At 60.8% G+C, this 15,943-nt stretch overlaps 1 pseudogene; it reads left to right on the plus strand.

Moving 5' to 3' along the window:
- Positions 1-15,278: 15,278 nt before the first annotated feature.
- On the plus strand, positions 15,279-15,943 carry LOC128918134 (RING finger protein 222-like; annotated as a pseudogene).

Below are 15,943 nucleotides of genomic sequence, written 5' to 3' on the forward strand. Positions count from 1 at the left end.
AGCATGGACGGCCAGAGACAAAGCTGGGTTGGTGACGGGGGGGAATCGGGGGGTCTGGGCCAGTGTGTTGGGAGCGGGGAGTCCCCCAGAAACACACGGGAATCATTGTCTGGGTCTTGTTGTTATATTTAAGTAGAAGCCTCTCCTCTGCCTTACAACATTCAGCGCGGCTTCTTGCACAGACCCCCCTGAACACCCCCTCACCCCGTCCTCCCTCCCTCTGCACCTCTGCAGGGCAGGGGGGAAGCAGAAGTGGGGGCTGTGATTTGTCAACGTGATGCCCCCCCCAGCCTGTGACCACCGTTCCTGGCCCTTCCCTGGGAAAGAGGGGAGCTGGGGGGGGTTTAGTTTTCAAATCAACCTTGCTTAAAACAAGAAAAAAAAGAACCCACCCAAGACCCCAGTAAAAAACAGTTACAAGGTTTTTTATTATTTAAAGAAGAATTATTAATTTAATTATTTACTTAAGATTCATGAACTTAAAAAAAAAACAAAAAATCCCGTTCATAACACCAGCTGTTCCTGGCTGGCTGCCTGGGTGCTGGGTCCGTCCCGTGGGGCCCCTGCTCAGCAGGCAGCTGCTCGTCCAGCCGGTCCCTGCAGGTGTGGCCGTCCTTCCCCAGCAGATCCCTCACGTTGTGCTGGAAGGAGAGAGCGGGCTGGCTGAGCCCCGGGGCCGAACTCCGCATCCGGGGAAACTGAGGCACGGCTCCTCGAGATGCTCAGTATCTCCCTCCCAGCCTCAGTCGCCCCTTTTGCATCCCCACCATCGTTAATCCTACCTTGCCGGGGAGCAGGAGGGGCTGGAAGGCTGTGGGGGGCTGGAAGCAGTCCATGTGCTGCAGTGGGGTGGTGTCCTTGTGCGAGCCCCCGCAGCTCCGTGGCACGGTGCGGTCCCTGCCCTCAGCCGCTGGCGCCCTGTTGGACGGGGCACAGGGATGCTCAGTGCCCAGTACTGTGGCACCCCGTGCTCCAGCCTGCTACGGCAGGGAGGGGGCCAGGGGGTGCTCCCCGGTGGTATCTGTCCCTTCCGTCTCCCCTCCCACTGCGGCAGGAGACCCTCCACCCGTCCAGCCATCCTGGATCTGCTCTTTCCCCACAGCTCCCCAAGCCCAAGTTCAGGCTGAGACCCAACAGAACTCGTCACATGTGGCTTCAGCACCCTTGAGACAGAGACCTGGGCCAGGTGGGGCAGTGTGGGCAGGCTGTAAAACCCCACAGAGCGGGGGCAAGCACAGCTGCCCCTGCGCAGCACATCTCTGCTCCCCTGCCCTGCCCAAGCGCCCCTGGAAGCCTCCGCCCCCACCCTGCTCGGGGCAGCGTCCTCAAATTCACAGGCTTGTACCCCATGGCACCTCCATCCCCGCTCTTCCCCCTGGGGAGGGCGCCCTGGGTCCCTGCTGCCGGGCAAGGCTGCGACGGGGCTTGGCAGGGTCGCACCCCCTAGGCAGACACCCGCACCCCCGTGCCAGCACCCGTCTCCCCCGTCCCACCCACGGTGCCGGGTCCTACTCGGGGCCAAGCAGCCGCATGCTGGGGGGCCGGTCCCAGGACAGGCTGTGGACATGGCTCAGCAGCTACTTCATCAGCATGCCCACGGATCGCTGGGAAATTGTTCCTGTGCCAGGGACCACGTGGGCACCAGTCGGGGAGCCAGAGGGACCGGGGCGAGCGTTGTGCCTGCAGCCACCACTGACCCCATCGCACTCACTCCTTAATCCCAGCGGCATCCTCAGCCCCTGGCTGCGGCGCCTTCTCCTGGAGCTGCCCCACGATCCTCTTGCCGTGCTCCTCCAGCTGCTGCCGGAAAGCCCCCAGCTCCAGGCGGTCCAGCTGTGGATGGGTGCACACCCTCAGCCAGCCGCCCCGCGATGGGACATCATTGTCCCCGGGGGGGACAGCTGGGAGGGGAGGGCCCTTGCAGGCAGGCCGCCATAGGCCCCCAAGGCCCGATGGTGCCAGTTTTGTGTGGTGGGGACAAGCCAACCCTCACCTTGGAGGCCGTCTCTTCACTGAACTGTTGCTGGACCTTCTCCTGGCCTATAACCTGGCTCAGCAGCTCCTCAATCGCGTCATTCAGCCGCTTCATGCTTGTGTTAAACTCGGTGAAGTTGACATTGGTGGCCAGGGCTGTCTCTGCTTTCTAGCAAGAGGGAAAGGCAGGAGAGCGGTGGGGAAAGGACGGCGGTACGATGGGCAGGGCCAGGTCGTGTCGGGAGGAGAGGGAGAAGCAGCTACATGGCCCTGCTCGCCCCATCACCCCCGTGGGCTTGGTCCCAGCAGCCAAAGGGACCTGGGGGGAAAGAGCAGGACCCGGCGAGGGAAATCCTGGAAATCCTCCCTCCCCTTGGCTGGTTCTATCACCGAGCACCCAAGGGACCAGGGGTGTTTGTCACCCTGCCTGGGACCCCCTTGGCTGGTGCTGTGGCCCCTCAAGGGTGTAGCACAGCAATTCCCAGCACCGGGTCCTCCTTGTCCGCTTTCTCCTTCTCCAGCCTCTCCAGGGCCTGGAACGGAGCCTTCCCATGCAGAGAGCACCCCATGATGCCACGGCAGGGTCAGAGCTGCCTCCCAGCCAGCCCAGAACACTGGCCTCCTCGGCTTCTCAGACTCCTCCAGGAAAGGCATTTGGAAGCTCTGCAGAGCTGCGAGCAGGTTGGCAGGGGGACAAACGCCTTGTGGTGCCCAGCCTGGGCTCTGCCTGGAGGATGCTCTGACCCCACGGGGCTTTCAGCCACCTACCTCGGTATCTTTGTGCTCCTGGTGACTGTCAGCCAGGACGTCCCCCACGACGGAGCGGAGTTTCTCACAGTCCCCTTGTACCTGCACCGTGGTGGCCTGGGTGCTCTTCAGCAGTTCTTCATCCTGCTTCAGAGAGGAAGATGACGAGGCAGTGCCATGCAAGGGGGCAGTGGCTGCCCCGTGGGGACAGACCCAGGTTACTTGGCTGGTGGCCATGGGCTATCAGTGCCAGCAGGACATTTGCACCAGACTGTAATTTCCTTCCATGCTGCTGACTTGTACAAGCCAGTCTGGGGGGCGGTGAGGGGCTCCCCCACGCTACTGCAAAGCACAACCAGCCGGGGGGTTCCTAGGAGCCCCCTGCCAAGCCCCCCACGTCGGCCTCTCCCTACATGGCTCCTCCTCGGCAGCTGCTTCACCACCTTGCCCCTGGCTGTGGCCGCAGGGTGGTGGTCTGGGGTCGAGGGGAGCATGGCTTAAGCCTTGGGGTGGTGGTCTGGGTTCCCAGGGTTCCCTGGCTGTGTCCTAAGGGTGGTAGTCGGGGCTGCCAGGAACCATGGCTTTGTCCCCAGATCATGGTCTGGGTGCCCAGGGACTGTGGCTCTGTCCCCAGGGTGGTGGTCTGGGGTCAAGGGGACCCTGACTGCACCCTTGCAGCGGTGGTTTGCCTCACCACCTTGCCCACCGCCTGCCAGGACATGAAGGTGTTCACCATTTCCTGGAGCTTCTCATGGCGCTGGAGACGCTGCCCCACCTTCACTCCGGTGTCCGTGCTGGAGACGGGGCGTGCTGTCTGCACCTCTGCCTCCTCCTGCCCCATGTGCTGTATCACCCTCAGCTTGTTTTTCTGCAGGAAGGGGAGAAGGAATGGGCTGTGAGCTGGGATGGATGCAGCCAAGGAGCCCAGGTGCCCTGGAGGCTCCATGGCCCCAGCCAGCCCAGGGAGGTGGCTGGGAACCTCGCCAGAACCACACCCCCGAGGTGGTGGGTGAAGGGAGCGCTACCTCACCTGTGCCTTCACCTGCTCGTCCGTCTGCATTGCCAGGAGCTTCAGCCTGGCCTCAGTCCTCTGCTGATGCTCTCCCAGCTCCTTTAGTTCCCGCTCTATCTCCTGCAGGCCCAGGTCCTTCATCTCCATCAGCTCCTGCTTCATTTTTTGCAGCGTGGACCTGGCCAGGGAGATGGGGGCACGGGGAGGTTTATCCTCCATTGGGCTGCTCGGGGGTGTTCATCACCCCCCAGACCAGGGTGCTCCAAGCCCCCCTGGGCTCCCCTGCAGCCCCCCTGGGGTAGGAAACCCCCTCCCATCCTCTTACCCCATCGGGGCACTTCCATGCAATTTCCAGTTGGCTCCATCCACCCTGGGCTTTCCACGCGTATCCTCCAGCTGCCTGGTCTGGGAACGGGGGTGTTGGCGGAGTCAGGGCACGGCCCCCCGTGTCGTCCCAGCACGGGGGTCCTTTGTATGCCCCGGGTTCAGGTGCTCACTTGTCCCCCGGAGGGGCTGCTGTGAGACGTCCCTGCCACAGGCAGCGCAGGAGGTCTGTCTGTCGGGGCAGCCGAGGAGCTGCCGTGGCGCTGCCTGTGCCAGGTCCTGCCTCCCGGCGGGATGCGCAGGGAAGAGAAGGGCTGAGCAAAGCTCCGCAGAGCCCCGGGGCGTGCAGTGGCTGGAGGCACTGGGGGCTGCGGTCCCGCTGGGTCCCGCTCCCGCAGCCGGGATGCCCCAGCACTCAGCGCCGACGGAGCTCAGGCTCCTCGGCCTCCTCCTCCTCCTTCTCCCCCCTCTCCCAATATGCTGCCCACCAGGCCATCCATCCCCCAGCACCTCCCAGCCCACCATGCTGCTCACCTCCTCCGGGGCCGGGCAGAGGCTCTGCCTTTCCTTCAGCCTTTGCTGGGGAAGGAAGGGATCAAGGGGTCAGGCCGGACACGGGGCTGGGGGGAACGGAGCCACAGGGACATCAGTGCCCAGCACCGCCAAGCCGTGGACCATGGCCCGACACAGGAGGACTGGTCTCCGCGAGGGAGCTGGGGATGCAGCTGCCCCCTGTCCCGGTGCAGGATCCAGGCGGGATTGTGGCCGTAGCCCATCACGCTCCAGCACTGTCTGGTCCCAGGGGCCCGGCAGGCGGCCAGCAGCATCCTGGAGTTTCCTCTGGAGCGGGGCGAGGGGAGGGGCACCAGTCTGGATGTGGGAGCGGGATTTCAAAGGAGCATTTGGGCACAGGACAAAGGGAGAGCGGGCAGGCAGCCTGGGGTCTGTGGCTGGCTTGCCCAGGGCAGAGCCTTATCCCCCTCCTTCCCAGCTCCCACGTTTCTTTTTTTCTGCCTGTTAGTTCAGAAGTGCCCCAGCATCCCTTTGGCTGATGCCCGCAGTTCCCTCTACCCGCAGCCCGACTTGCAGGCAGCGGCGTCCGTTTGTGCCCTCGCCGGGGCAGTGGTGGGGGGCAGAGGGTGGGGGGCTGCAGGAGGGTGGGCTGAGCTCCCCTGCTCCCCCCTTGGGACACCCTTCCCACTTTGGGGTGGCGACAGGGAGAGGGGCAGGGAGGGGGCAAGGGCCCAGCTCCCTCCCGGGGCACCAGCGGCAGCTCACCAAGCCAAGCGCCTCCTGCATCCTGCGGATGTCCTCTGCCATGCGGGACTGCGCCACCTTCATGGTGTGGATCTCCTCGAGCAGCTCCTGGGAGAGAGCCGTGGCCCACGAGAGGGGGGTGGTGGGGTGAGCCCCAGGGGAGGGTCCCTGGGGACCAGGACCTTGACCCCTGCTGTGCTCTTAACTTGAACCTGGGTTTATTTCTGCCCACGGGGGATAGTTGGGGGGCAAAGCACGGCCGCCAGCATCTCAGTGCCATGCAGGATGAGGCCCCTGTCTGTTCCCCACCAGTGCTGGCTTTAGCCCTTGGGCGAGCCGAGGGGATTTGGGGTGGGAGATGAGGCCCATGAGGGGCTGGTGGAGCCTCCCAGCTGCCCCAGGAGCGGATGCGGTAGCGGCCGTAGGTCAGGAGCGGGGAAGGGAGGGATGGAGAGGGCGATGGGGCCAGAGCTCCAGGGCTGCTGAGCCTCCAGCTAGTGGGGCATTTCAGCCCCAGGTCTTCCTCCCCAGAACTCCAGTTCTTTCCGGCTGTGGAGGCCCACGTGCTGCCATGGGCTCAGGCTTAAAGCAGACCTCGGTGTAAGGGGATGCAACGGCGGCGTGGACCCTGGAGGAGGGGGTGTCTCGTGGGGGGAGCACCCAGGAGAAAAGGCTTCTGGCTTCTGGAATTCAGCACGGCTTCTTGCACAGACCCCCCTGAACCCCCCCTCACCCCGTCCTCCCTCCTCTGCACCTCTGCAGGGCCGGGGCGAAGCAGAACTGGGGGCTGCGATTTGTCAGTGTGTTCCCCCCAGCCCTGTGACCACCGTTCATCTCCCTTCTCCAGGGAATTAATTTTACTAATTAAAGAATAGTAATGCATTTAAATTTTAAATCACAATCATGATTTTATTAATTAAAAATCTATATATCACTTTTGGAACACCAGCTCTCCCTGCCCGTCTTTCTGGGTGCTGGATCCGTTCCCGGTGTCCCCGGTGCCTGGGAGAGGTGGCCGTTGCCTGAGTCCGGCTCCGTTGGCGCAGCACGGACTGGAAAGCTCAGCGCTGGGTCCGACGGGACCAGGCACACAGCCTGTGCCCAGGACCATCAAAGGCACTCCAGGGACACATCCTGGTTCCTTGGGAGTGCAAGCAGGGACACGTAGAGCAACGGTGACATCTGAGACGTGGGCAGGCGCTCCCTCAGATGGAGGAGGACTTCTGATGCCAGCGCCACCACCCCAGGGATGCAGGCAGGGTCCCCTGGTACCCAGGCCATCATCTCAGGGATGCAGTCGGCACCTCCAGGGAGCCAAGGAGAAGAAGCAGGGGGTCAGCCAAGCCCCGCCCCCCCCCCTCACATGCAGCCTAGCCTTCCTAGTGCTGAGAAGGTCCAGGGGAAAGGAGGCTTTGGGCAAAGGAGAAGCAGGGATGGGGAGGGAAACAGCCCCGGGAGCTGGGCACTGGTCTGTGCTGGGAGGCAGCATCCATCTCTGCTTGTGGCTCTGGAGCGGTGAGTGTTGACCCTGGGGATGTGATCTGGGAACTGTCGACTCATTGCATCTCAAGAGCTTTGTGAGGCTCGAACTTGCCAAGCCTGGCTGCTCCTGGTCTCAGGAAAGATGACCTCAGACCCAGCAGTTTTCTGACCACTAGAAAAAGCCTGGCCAGCCTTTGGCCTTGCATGGCTCCCACCCTGGACCCCATGTCATGAGTCTGGCAGGTGCTGGGGAATATCAGCTTTCCTGCTCAGACTGATGTTTGCCTCCAAACAGCCTTGATCTTATACCCCCACCCTGCTGCCTCCTTCCCTGTCTGCCCGAGGATAGTGTTTGGTGCAGGACTCGCCATGTGCATGCGAGATCAGCTGCTCACACCTACTCACAGTCCCCATCCAAGTGCCATGGTGACAACATCAGCAGCAATATTTCATCCTTGTAAGCCAGTGGGTTGAATCATGGCTATTTGGAGCCCACGAGAGGGGCCGTGGGGGTCTGTGTGCCCCCAGCGAGGGGAAGGGAGGGCTGGGGCTGGGGTGGGGGTAGGGAGGGATGAGAGTGGAGGAGCTGTAGAGAGAGCTGGGTTTGGGGAGGGTATAGGGCTGGGAGGGATATGGGAGATCATACAGGGAAGGGTGGGGCTGGGAGAGGTATAGGGAGACATGGGGCTGGGAGAGGTATAGGGAGACATGGGGCTGGGAGGGGTGTAAGGAGGGATGGAGCTGGGAGGGATGTGGGGAGAGATGGGGTGGGGAGAGATGAGGGGAGATGAGGCTGGGAAGGATGTGGTTTGGATGGGACTGGGAAGGATGGGATTGGGAGGGGTGTGGGGAGGGATGGAACTGGGAGGTATGGGACTGGGAGGGATGTGGTTTGGATGGGACTGGGAAGGATGAGACTGGGCAGGGAGTGGGCGTAGGGGGAATGGAGGGAGTACAGCTCTGTGAAAGACATGGCATGGCCATGCTGTAGGGAGTGTACAGAGAGGCAGGGATCTAGGAGGGCTTTGGGGAGCAGGGGTCGATGGGCAACAGCTCTGGGGGACCATGTGGCAGGGCAGTGGCTCTGGGAGAGTTGCCAGAGGGACAAGTGGCCCAGGCAGAGCCCCCTGGCGCTCCCTGCCCAGCCCCTGCAGCGAGGCTTTGCAGATGGGGACATCCCATGGCTTTGCCGGGGGCGGGGGACCCGATGGCTCTGTGCTGACGTGTCCCCCAGCCACGGGCAGCGCTGGCAGTGGGGTCGGCAGAGGCTCGGCTTGTCTGGCGCGTGCCGTGTCCTCGCAGCCTGCTGGGATGTTGCAAGAGCCGGGAAAGCAAAGTCACCGCCGCTCTGCGAGCTGCCCCCGCATACACATAACGTACACATACACATAACAGGGCACTTCTTCAAGCATGAAGGCAGCAGACCCTCTGTTGTACGCAACAACGCCGATCACTTCATTTATCCTCCCTTTATGCCTCACCCGAAGTCCCCCTTTGAGCTGGCTGTGTCCATCCACATGGAGCCTTTTTTTGATAAATGTAGCTATTTTTCTTGACTAATGTGAGTGCCACCTTTGGTGCCTGGGCAGTATTTGCTGAATCGCTCCTTTAACAGACTTTGCCAGCGATGCCTAAAAGTACTGTTTTGCAGCTCAGCTTGGCTGCCAAAAGCACAGCCACCCTGAAACGCTGATTGTCCTGGTTATTGCCAGGCTGCTCGTGGGGTGCAGGGGTGACCTCTTAGGCACCCTGGATCTGCTTGTGCCCATTTTCCTGGGGGTCCTTAACGATGGACATGGAGGGCCAAGGAGATGTGGGAAACTGCTGTGACACCAGCCACAGCCCCGATGCCGGCTCGGGAGCGTCTCTGTGCTGGACCCATCATCCTCCCAGGATGCAGAAGGGGACACCCGGGCACCACCTGCCCTGTCCCTCATGGGACACCGTGGGTTGGGGGTTGTCAGGACCCTTGTGTGTTTTCCAGCTGACCCCATCTGGAAGGGAGGACTGGGGTTATCCTTCCTATATTTTGACTACGGGGACTGCAGAGCCCACAGGATGGTGGGACGGGGACAGTAGCCCTCCTGCCTTGTGCCAGCATGTCTGGGCAGATGCATTTTTTCCCAAGCATCCTCCTATCAATAACCCACTTGGGTTTCTGGTTGATGATCCACCAGCTGACCCTGGCTGGTGGAGCAGCTCTGCCTGCAAACTCTCTGCTCACAGCACCATGCTGACTGCATGGTCATAAGACCCTGGAAAGATCATGAAATGAACCAAAATCCAGTATTTAGTGCTCCTTTTATGGAGCCTTTCCTTTCCGGGCCGCTCCAGCGTGTGTGGTGTTGCAGGGCTAGAAGCTGACCTCTACTTGTTTCCATTAAAGGCAGCAACCCCTCTGCAGTCTCGGCCCTCCAGGAGACAGGGCTTGGAGGAAAAAGCCAAACTGCAACACAACCTGGCAGCCAAAAGCACAGGGAACATCCCGTTTTGGTAAAAGCCCCCCAATCCCTAACCCCGGCAGCCTTTTCTCCTGACGTTGCAGGGATTCTGTGCATTGTCCCCCAGAATAAGGCTCGAGGGAGCTGCCTGGTAAAAAGGCAGCCAGAGGGGATGGCGTAAAAGAGTCCGGCAATACCCGCTGCTGCAGGGGACGCGGGTGGTAAAACATCCCTGGAGTGGCATGGCTCATGGCACAGCAGGGACGGGTCACAGTGACCGCGGAGGGTCTACAGCAGGTTTGTGTGCTTCCCCCGAGGGGCTGGTGTGGGCACCGGGGAAGGGGGGACAAGCCATTTTGCCCCCACATCCAGGGGTTTTGTGCAGCCCTGGTCTTGCTCATCATCTGAGGCACTTGCCTTGGGCTGCCCCTGGACTCACTGAGCTGACGCTGTGTTGGTGGAGGGGGGAAAGAAGCTGAAGGAGCCCCTGGAGAGTGCAGTTGTCCTCCCAGGTATGGGAAAACCCCACGTACCGTGGGGCTGTGTGGCTCGGCCTGGACTGGACGAGACAAATCCCCAAGTTTTGCTGTCAGAATAAGGCTCCAAGGGCTCACACCAGGCTCGGGGTCATTCCTGGGAGGGTTTGTTGGAGGCAGAGGCAGGTGGGTGCTGTGATGCCCAGGTACTGTGCAGGTGCCTTCGCAAAACCGCAGCATCTGGTGGGAAAACAGGCATTGGAGAGGGGTTTGGGGATGTACCCCGTTGTTCCTTGGTGTTTGATAAGCATTCGTCATGTCAAATGACTGGATGTAAATTTCTGATCATCAGGAGGATAAGCAGATCCCATCCACCCTGGTGGGGAAGAGGCAGCATCCCAGCTGGTGGGGACCACCAGCTCCAGACCTTGGCACCCCTGGAGAGGCAGGCCCAGGGCTTTTTTTTACGGTGCACCCAGGTCTTTTTTGTTTTTTTTTTTTTTTAGGGTGGCCACAGCAGATCCGAGAGTACCAGCTGCTGGGCACGGCAAAAAGCGCTGAGGAGAAAGCTGTCGGAAGAGCTTCTGCTAGGTGTTTTGGGCTGTCTTAGCTAAATCAGCAGCTTAATGGTGGGTCTCCATCCTGCCAGGTGCCTGACAGGCAGGATGGAGACATGCAGAAGGAAAAGACACTTATTTTCCCACTCTGAATTCAAGTAAAGCAAGTATGGGAAAAGATGGACCCCCTTAAAGGGCTTGGGTGCCTCCAAACTCACCCATCTTTTCCATCTATGTGAGTTTATTTTGACAGCACGGGAATGGATACAGCTAAGACAGGGGCCAGGACCCTTGGACCCTCCACCCCTTGGATTTACTTTTTCCCCTCTTCCCTTCACCTGGTTCCCACCAGTGCCAACTATTCACCATGTTTGAGCCGGGGCTGGGAAGTGGTGGGAGGAGAACAGGCTGAGCAGAAACTTCTAGAAAGCCTCAGATTTGCAGGTTGAGCCATCGCTAAGGAAAAACCTGGGGGAGTTCGGGAGGACTGGCCGTGTCGTGGGAGGGATGGGGCAGGTGTCCCCAGGTGAGGGACACTTCACCCAGCCCATCCTTTCCAGCAGCCACCAGCCATGTGGATGGGTTGTGGCTGCATGGCAAAGCTCCGCGCGTGCATCTTGCCGTCAGGAATAAATCCATGATTTTTCTCACCGGGATCCTCGCCCTCGTTGAGAGAAGGGATGGAGGACACGTCTCTGCTTATTGGAAATGTCCCTGCTTCATCTCTTATGATTTGGAGAAGTGCAGCATGGATTTGTTATGGAAATATCGAGACCTATAGTGAGTATTTGCCTGGCACCAGGCTCACATATAGTTCGATCATCTGGCTTTAAATGTGCTTTGAAAATAAGCACTTTCACGTAACTATATCTAATATTATTTTCCCTCCTCCCCACCTGGTCGGTGACAGTGGGAAGTTGGGGTGATGCTGTGGAAGACAAGGGCTGTCTGCAGCATCCTCTTGTCCTTGCAAAAGGCTGCAGAGCTCTGCCCAAAAGCCATCGCAGTTTTAGTGAAGGGACCCCCGGCCACCCCCGCCTGTAGGGAGGGCTGTGTCCTCTTCTGGGTCAGAAATGTCCCTTGTTCCCTGGAAGCCACCAACCTCAGAGCAGAGAAGGTCTCAGCTGTGATCCCTGGAGAGAAGCTGAGCCTGATGCTGCCTTCTTGCTTGGATAAAAGGATCCTGGAGACCTTGACCCTGCACTGGGTTTGAGGGGGCTGAAACACTGGCCGTGAGCTGCATTGCTTAAAGCCGGAGAAAAACATACAGGCAGCGTATAGGGACTTGCTTTGCTCCTGAAACTGGTTTCTCCTCCCTCAAGCACCAGCAGACTCAATCCCGTCATTCAGGAAAGATGCTGCTGCATGTGGAAGTGGGGCAAAGGCAGCGAGAAAAGCCATGCCCAGGAAAGAACGAAAGTGCTCACAGAGCCAGGGCTGTGATATGCCAAAATCCCTTTGATTTTGGCGTGGTCAAAGCGGCAAAGGGAGGCAGACTCGTTTTTCCAGTGCCTATGTATAGAGCCGTGAGCTCATAGTTTCCGACGGCGGGGAGCATTCAAAGTATGGGAAACAGGAATTTCCACCCCGCCTTGGTGCTGGCAGAGAGCAAACTGAAGCTGGGGAGATGCTCGGCTGCCCCAAATCTGCTCTCGCTGGCCCAGATCACTCATTCAGCAATGGAGATCTCGGTGGGTGCAACCCTGGCACCTCCAGCAGCTTCAAGGAGGGGCCAGGGAGGGGGATGGGGATGCCTACCCCAGGGGTGACTGTGCAACCTCAGCCCCGGCACGATCTGTCTGGAGAGGTTTCAGCCTCAATTTCTGGACCATCCCAAGAAAACTGGGATAACGAGTGGAGTGGCTTGGTCCCTGATCTTAAGCGGGGGGTGTGGAAGGTGTTGACATGCTACGGGTCTCCTTCCAGCGAGGGACAGGCCTTCACGGCTTGAGACATCCCCCCCGGGGCATGTCTCCCACCATGGGTGCTCTCTTTTGGCAGCTGCCCCAGTGCACGGGACGGCTCGGCGGGGCTGCACCTCCCCTGCTCCTTCCAGAAACCAGCCCCATGTTGTAACTGCTGCAACCGCTGCACCCACGAGCGACTGATACTGCTGCCCACGCCTGCAGCCCTGCCGCGACTGCCAGCCGCACGAAACCACCCCTCCTGCCCATAGAGGACCTCCAGGGCCCATCTCACTGGGGTTTGGGTGCCAGAGGTGCATCTCCTCTTCTGCCTGCCCCACAGATCCTGCAGAGCCCTGGGCATCTTCTTGGGGCTGGAGGACCGCAGGGCTGGGAATGCTTGTGCGGAGCATCTCTCTGCCCCAAGGCAAGACTCCCCGCTATGTCAGGGTTCTCCGGAAGGCTTTCCATGATGGAGACTCCAGGCCCTCCAGGCCATTGGGGCCCCTTGATGGTTCAAATCCAGGTCCCGTGGCTGCACTGCCACAGCCAGAGCTGGGGAAGGCGTGCAGGCGGGGCGCCTTGGGGTCACTGTGCCTGCTCTGGGAATCTCATCCTCACATCCCTGTGGAGCCGCTCAGCAAGCCTGCGTGTGGGCTGGCAGCCCCGTGGCCACTGGCCGGGCTGAGGGGTGGCAGAGGTGGCTGGAAAGAGTCGAGACTGTGGGAGGAGTGACCCACCCCGTGGCAGTTTTTTCAAGGCTTTGCAGGGGAGACACCTCTCAGCTTCTCGCCTGGGGGTCAAGCGAGGGATGGGCAGCACCCTGGGACACATGTAAGGCCACAGGGAACCTTCTCCACGTGTGTTTCCAGCAGGCACCTGGCCAAACAGTGACTCATGAGCCACCTGCGGCTGCTGAGATGGCCAAGCTCGGGGCTTCTGCCTGCCCTGAGCCCACAGGGCTCCTGCCGCTGCCTGGACTGCAGTTCCCAAGGATGCTGGAAACCCCCTCCAGGGCAGGTTCAAGGCAGCAGTGGCCCTCGAGCCTGCTGGAGTGTGTTTGCTGGGCTGTGTGCTGCCACACCGGTGCTTGGGTGAGCGTCTGATGGTGTAGGGCGGGGAGCGCAGGGCTGGAGTGAGGAGTGTTTGGGGGATGAGGAGGGGAGGGGGCGTAGGGATGAAGATGTGGCCAGGGCGAGGAACAGGGAGCTGTGGCGGCTGGAGGCAAGAATTGTTTGGCAGGAGCCCAGCCCTGGTGCAGGGTGCTGCCGGTCACCCTGCTCTGCAGCAACAGAGGGAATTTGGGCTCCCGACATCCCCTTTAGCGACTGTTTCATTGGGGTTTGAGCTCAGGGATGAGCCCGACTACAGGTGCCCATCACATGAGGGAAAGCAGGCAGGACCGTGCTGCCTGTCCCTGCCCTCCGACACCTGACACTGGCTCCTCGCCCACTCCCTGGCCAACCAGGCAAATATCAGGCCTTTAAAATGGGGAACGAGTTCCTCCGCATTCAATCCCCGGGAGCTGGCCCTGTCCCTGCTCCAGCTTCTGCGCAACGCGCCCGCATGACACGCGCAGCCAACACCTCCGTGTTAGATAGGTGTCCCAGTCCTCTCCCCAGCTGGTGCTCGGTGCTGGGGCACGGCCAGCCCCGCTTCTGGGGACAGCAGTGGAGTGCATGGAGGGGCTCCTGCCCTGGTGCCCTGCAGCAGGTAAGGGGGCTTTGGGGGCACAGAGGAGCTGGTGCCCAGGGTCAGGGTCTCCTTCTGCAGCACTTTGGGGGACCAGGTCCCTGATCCCTCTTAAAGCAGAGCAGGAGCCTGCATCTTTCTTCTCTTTGATTGGGAGGGGATGGTTTGTTGTGTTCTTGTGACCGTCCTGGCGCAGGGGATGGCTCCCAAGGAAGAGGAGGTCAGCCAAGGAGGGGATGGCAAAACCTCCAGAGACAGCTGTGAGGATGCCCATGGGCACAGTCATGCGTGAGAAAAGGGGTGCAGGTTGGGTCGGGTCTGACAATGCTGCAAGGTCTGGAAAAACCTGCAGGTTTTATGAAGCTCCAGTTTTAAGAGAAAGGAGCTGAGCTGAGCATCCCTCCCCGCCTCTCCCCTCTCTCCTCTCCCCTTTCCCCTCTCCTCTCTTCCTCCGCCCTTCACCCATCTCCCGCTCCCTTCTCCCTTTTCCCCTCTCCTCTCTCCCTTCTTCCCGCTCCCCTCTCCCTTCCTTGAGCCGCCGCATGAATGCTCCCTGCCCTGGGAGACGCACGGCAGAGCTTCAGACCCAGCCCAGACGCGGGTCTGGGGATCCCAGCGGCCCCGCGCTCCCCCTGGCACCCCAGGCTGGGGCAGGGGCCAGGCGGGATGGCTGGGCTCTGCCCTCCCCGCTCTGACTAAGAGGAGACGCTGGGCTCCGGGGCTTGCTGACCACACCATGCTCCGGCGTGAGGAGCACAGCCTGGAGATGGCTGTGGCCTGGCCACCAGCCTGGGACATCCTCCAGCAGCCTGGAAGGAGCCTGGCGTGGGTGCTCGCTGCCTGCCCCGGGTCCAGCATGCCCCCTCTCCATCCCCGGGGGGTCCTGTGCTCCCACCTGTCCCACTGCCCTGGCCTCCCCCTGCTCCCGCCGGCCCCTCTGTGTCCCCTGGGATGGGAGCATCTCCCTTTCCATGGCAGGTTTCTTTGTGGGATGGGAGTTCCCACCTCCCGTGCACCTGGAGCTGGCAGCAGTGCACGGCGGCACTCGTGACACAAGCTGAACCTGCTTTATCTGTACCACGTGCTGAGCACATCCATCCAGGGGCTCCTGCATGTGATTTTGCAGCCGGGGATTGTTGCCCCCGCTGGCTCTGGAGTTGGGGTCCTCCCGTCATCTCTCTTTTGCCCCAAGGGCCACACTGAGAGGCGTAATGCTCCTGAAAATGCCCTGTCTTGTTGAGAGGATGCCTAGTAGCTGTCAACTGCATCTGTTAGGGGCAAGAGGGCAAAAGCAAGAGAGCAGGGAGGAGGAGGAGAGATGAAGAGATGGATCATGCTTATCATTTCAACCTTATTAACCCATCGTGCCTCTTCCTCGCAGCTGGGGAGCGCCTGTGGCCGACAGAGCAGGGATGTCTGAGGCCTCGTCCAGCAAGGAGGGACCCCCGGCCGAGTGCCCCGTGTGCTACGAGAAGTTCCACCTGCTGGAGGCCATGCACCGCCAGCTCAGCTGCGGGCACACCTTCTGCCACGACTGCCTGGTGAAGAGCTTGCTCTCCGCCAAGCTTGACGGCCAGGTCCAGAGCAGCATCATCTGCCCATCTGCCGCTACGTGACTTTCCTCAGCAAGAAGGCGGCTCTATGGCCGCCCAAGGCAGGCACCAACCTCCGGGCCCTGGAGATGCCTCTGTCACCTTCCTCCCTGTCCCATCTGACCAAATTGGAGGCCAGCAACACCTTGGTGGTGCCCAGCCATTTTGTGATGCTGGTGCAGAGCTTCGACCGGTGCTGCAGCACAGGAAACAGCCCCATGGACTCGCAGGGGGTCCCAGGAGAGCTGGCGCGGGAAGCCCACATCTTTGTCATCAGTGACCATGGGATGCCACTGGTGGATGCGGACTGCAGCTCCCTAGGGAGGAGAAGCAGAACAGAAACACGAAGCTCGGTGTCATCCAGCTCGGCCCTGGGGGTGAAATGCTGCCAGTCGCCCATCGCCCTCGCCGTCCTGCTCATCTTGACGGTGGCCATGCTGGCGGCTGTGCTCCCTTGGCTGCTGCTGGTGAAGAGGGACTCGTAG

This window comes from Rissa tridactyla, chromosome 15 (assembly GCF_028500815.1).
Source record: "Rissa tridactyla isolate bRisTri1 chromosome 15, bRisTri1.patW.cur.20221130, whole genome shotgun sequence".
NCBI classification, from domain to species: domain Eukaryota; kingdom Metazoa; phylum Chordata; class Aves; order Charadriiformes; family Laridae; genus Rissa; species Rissa tridactyla.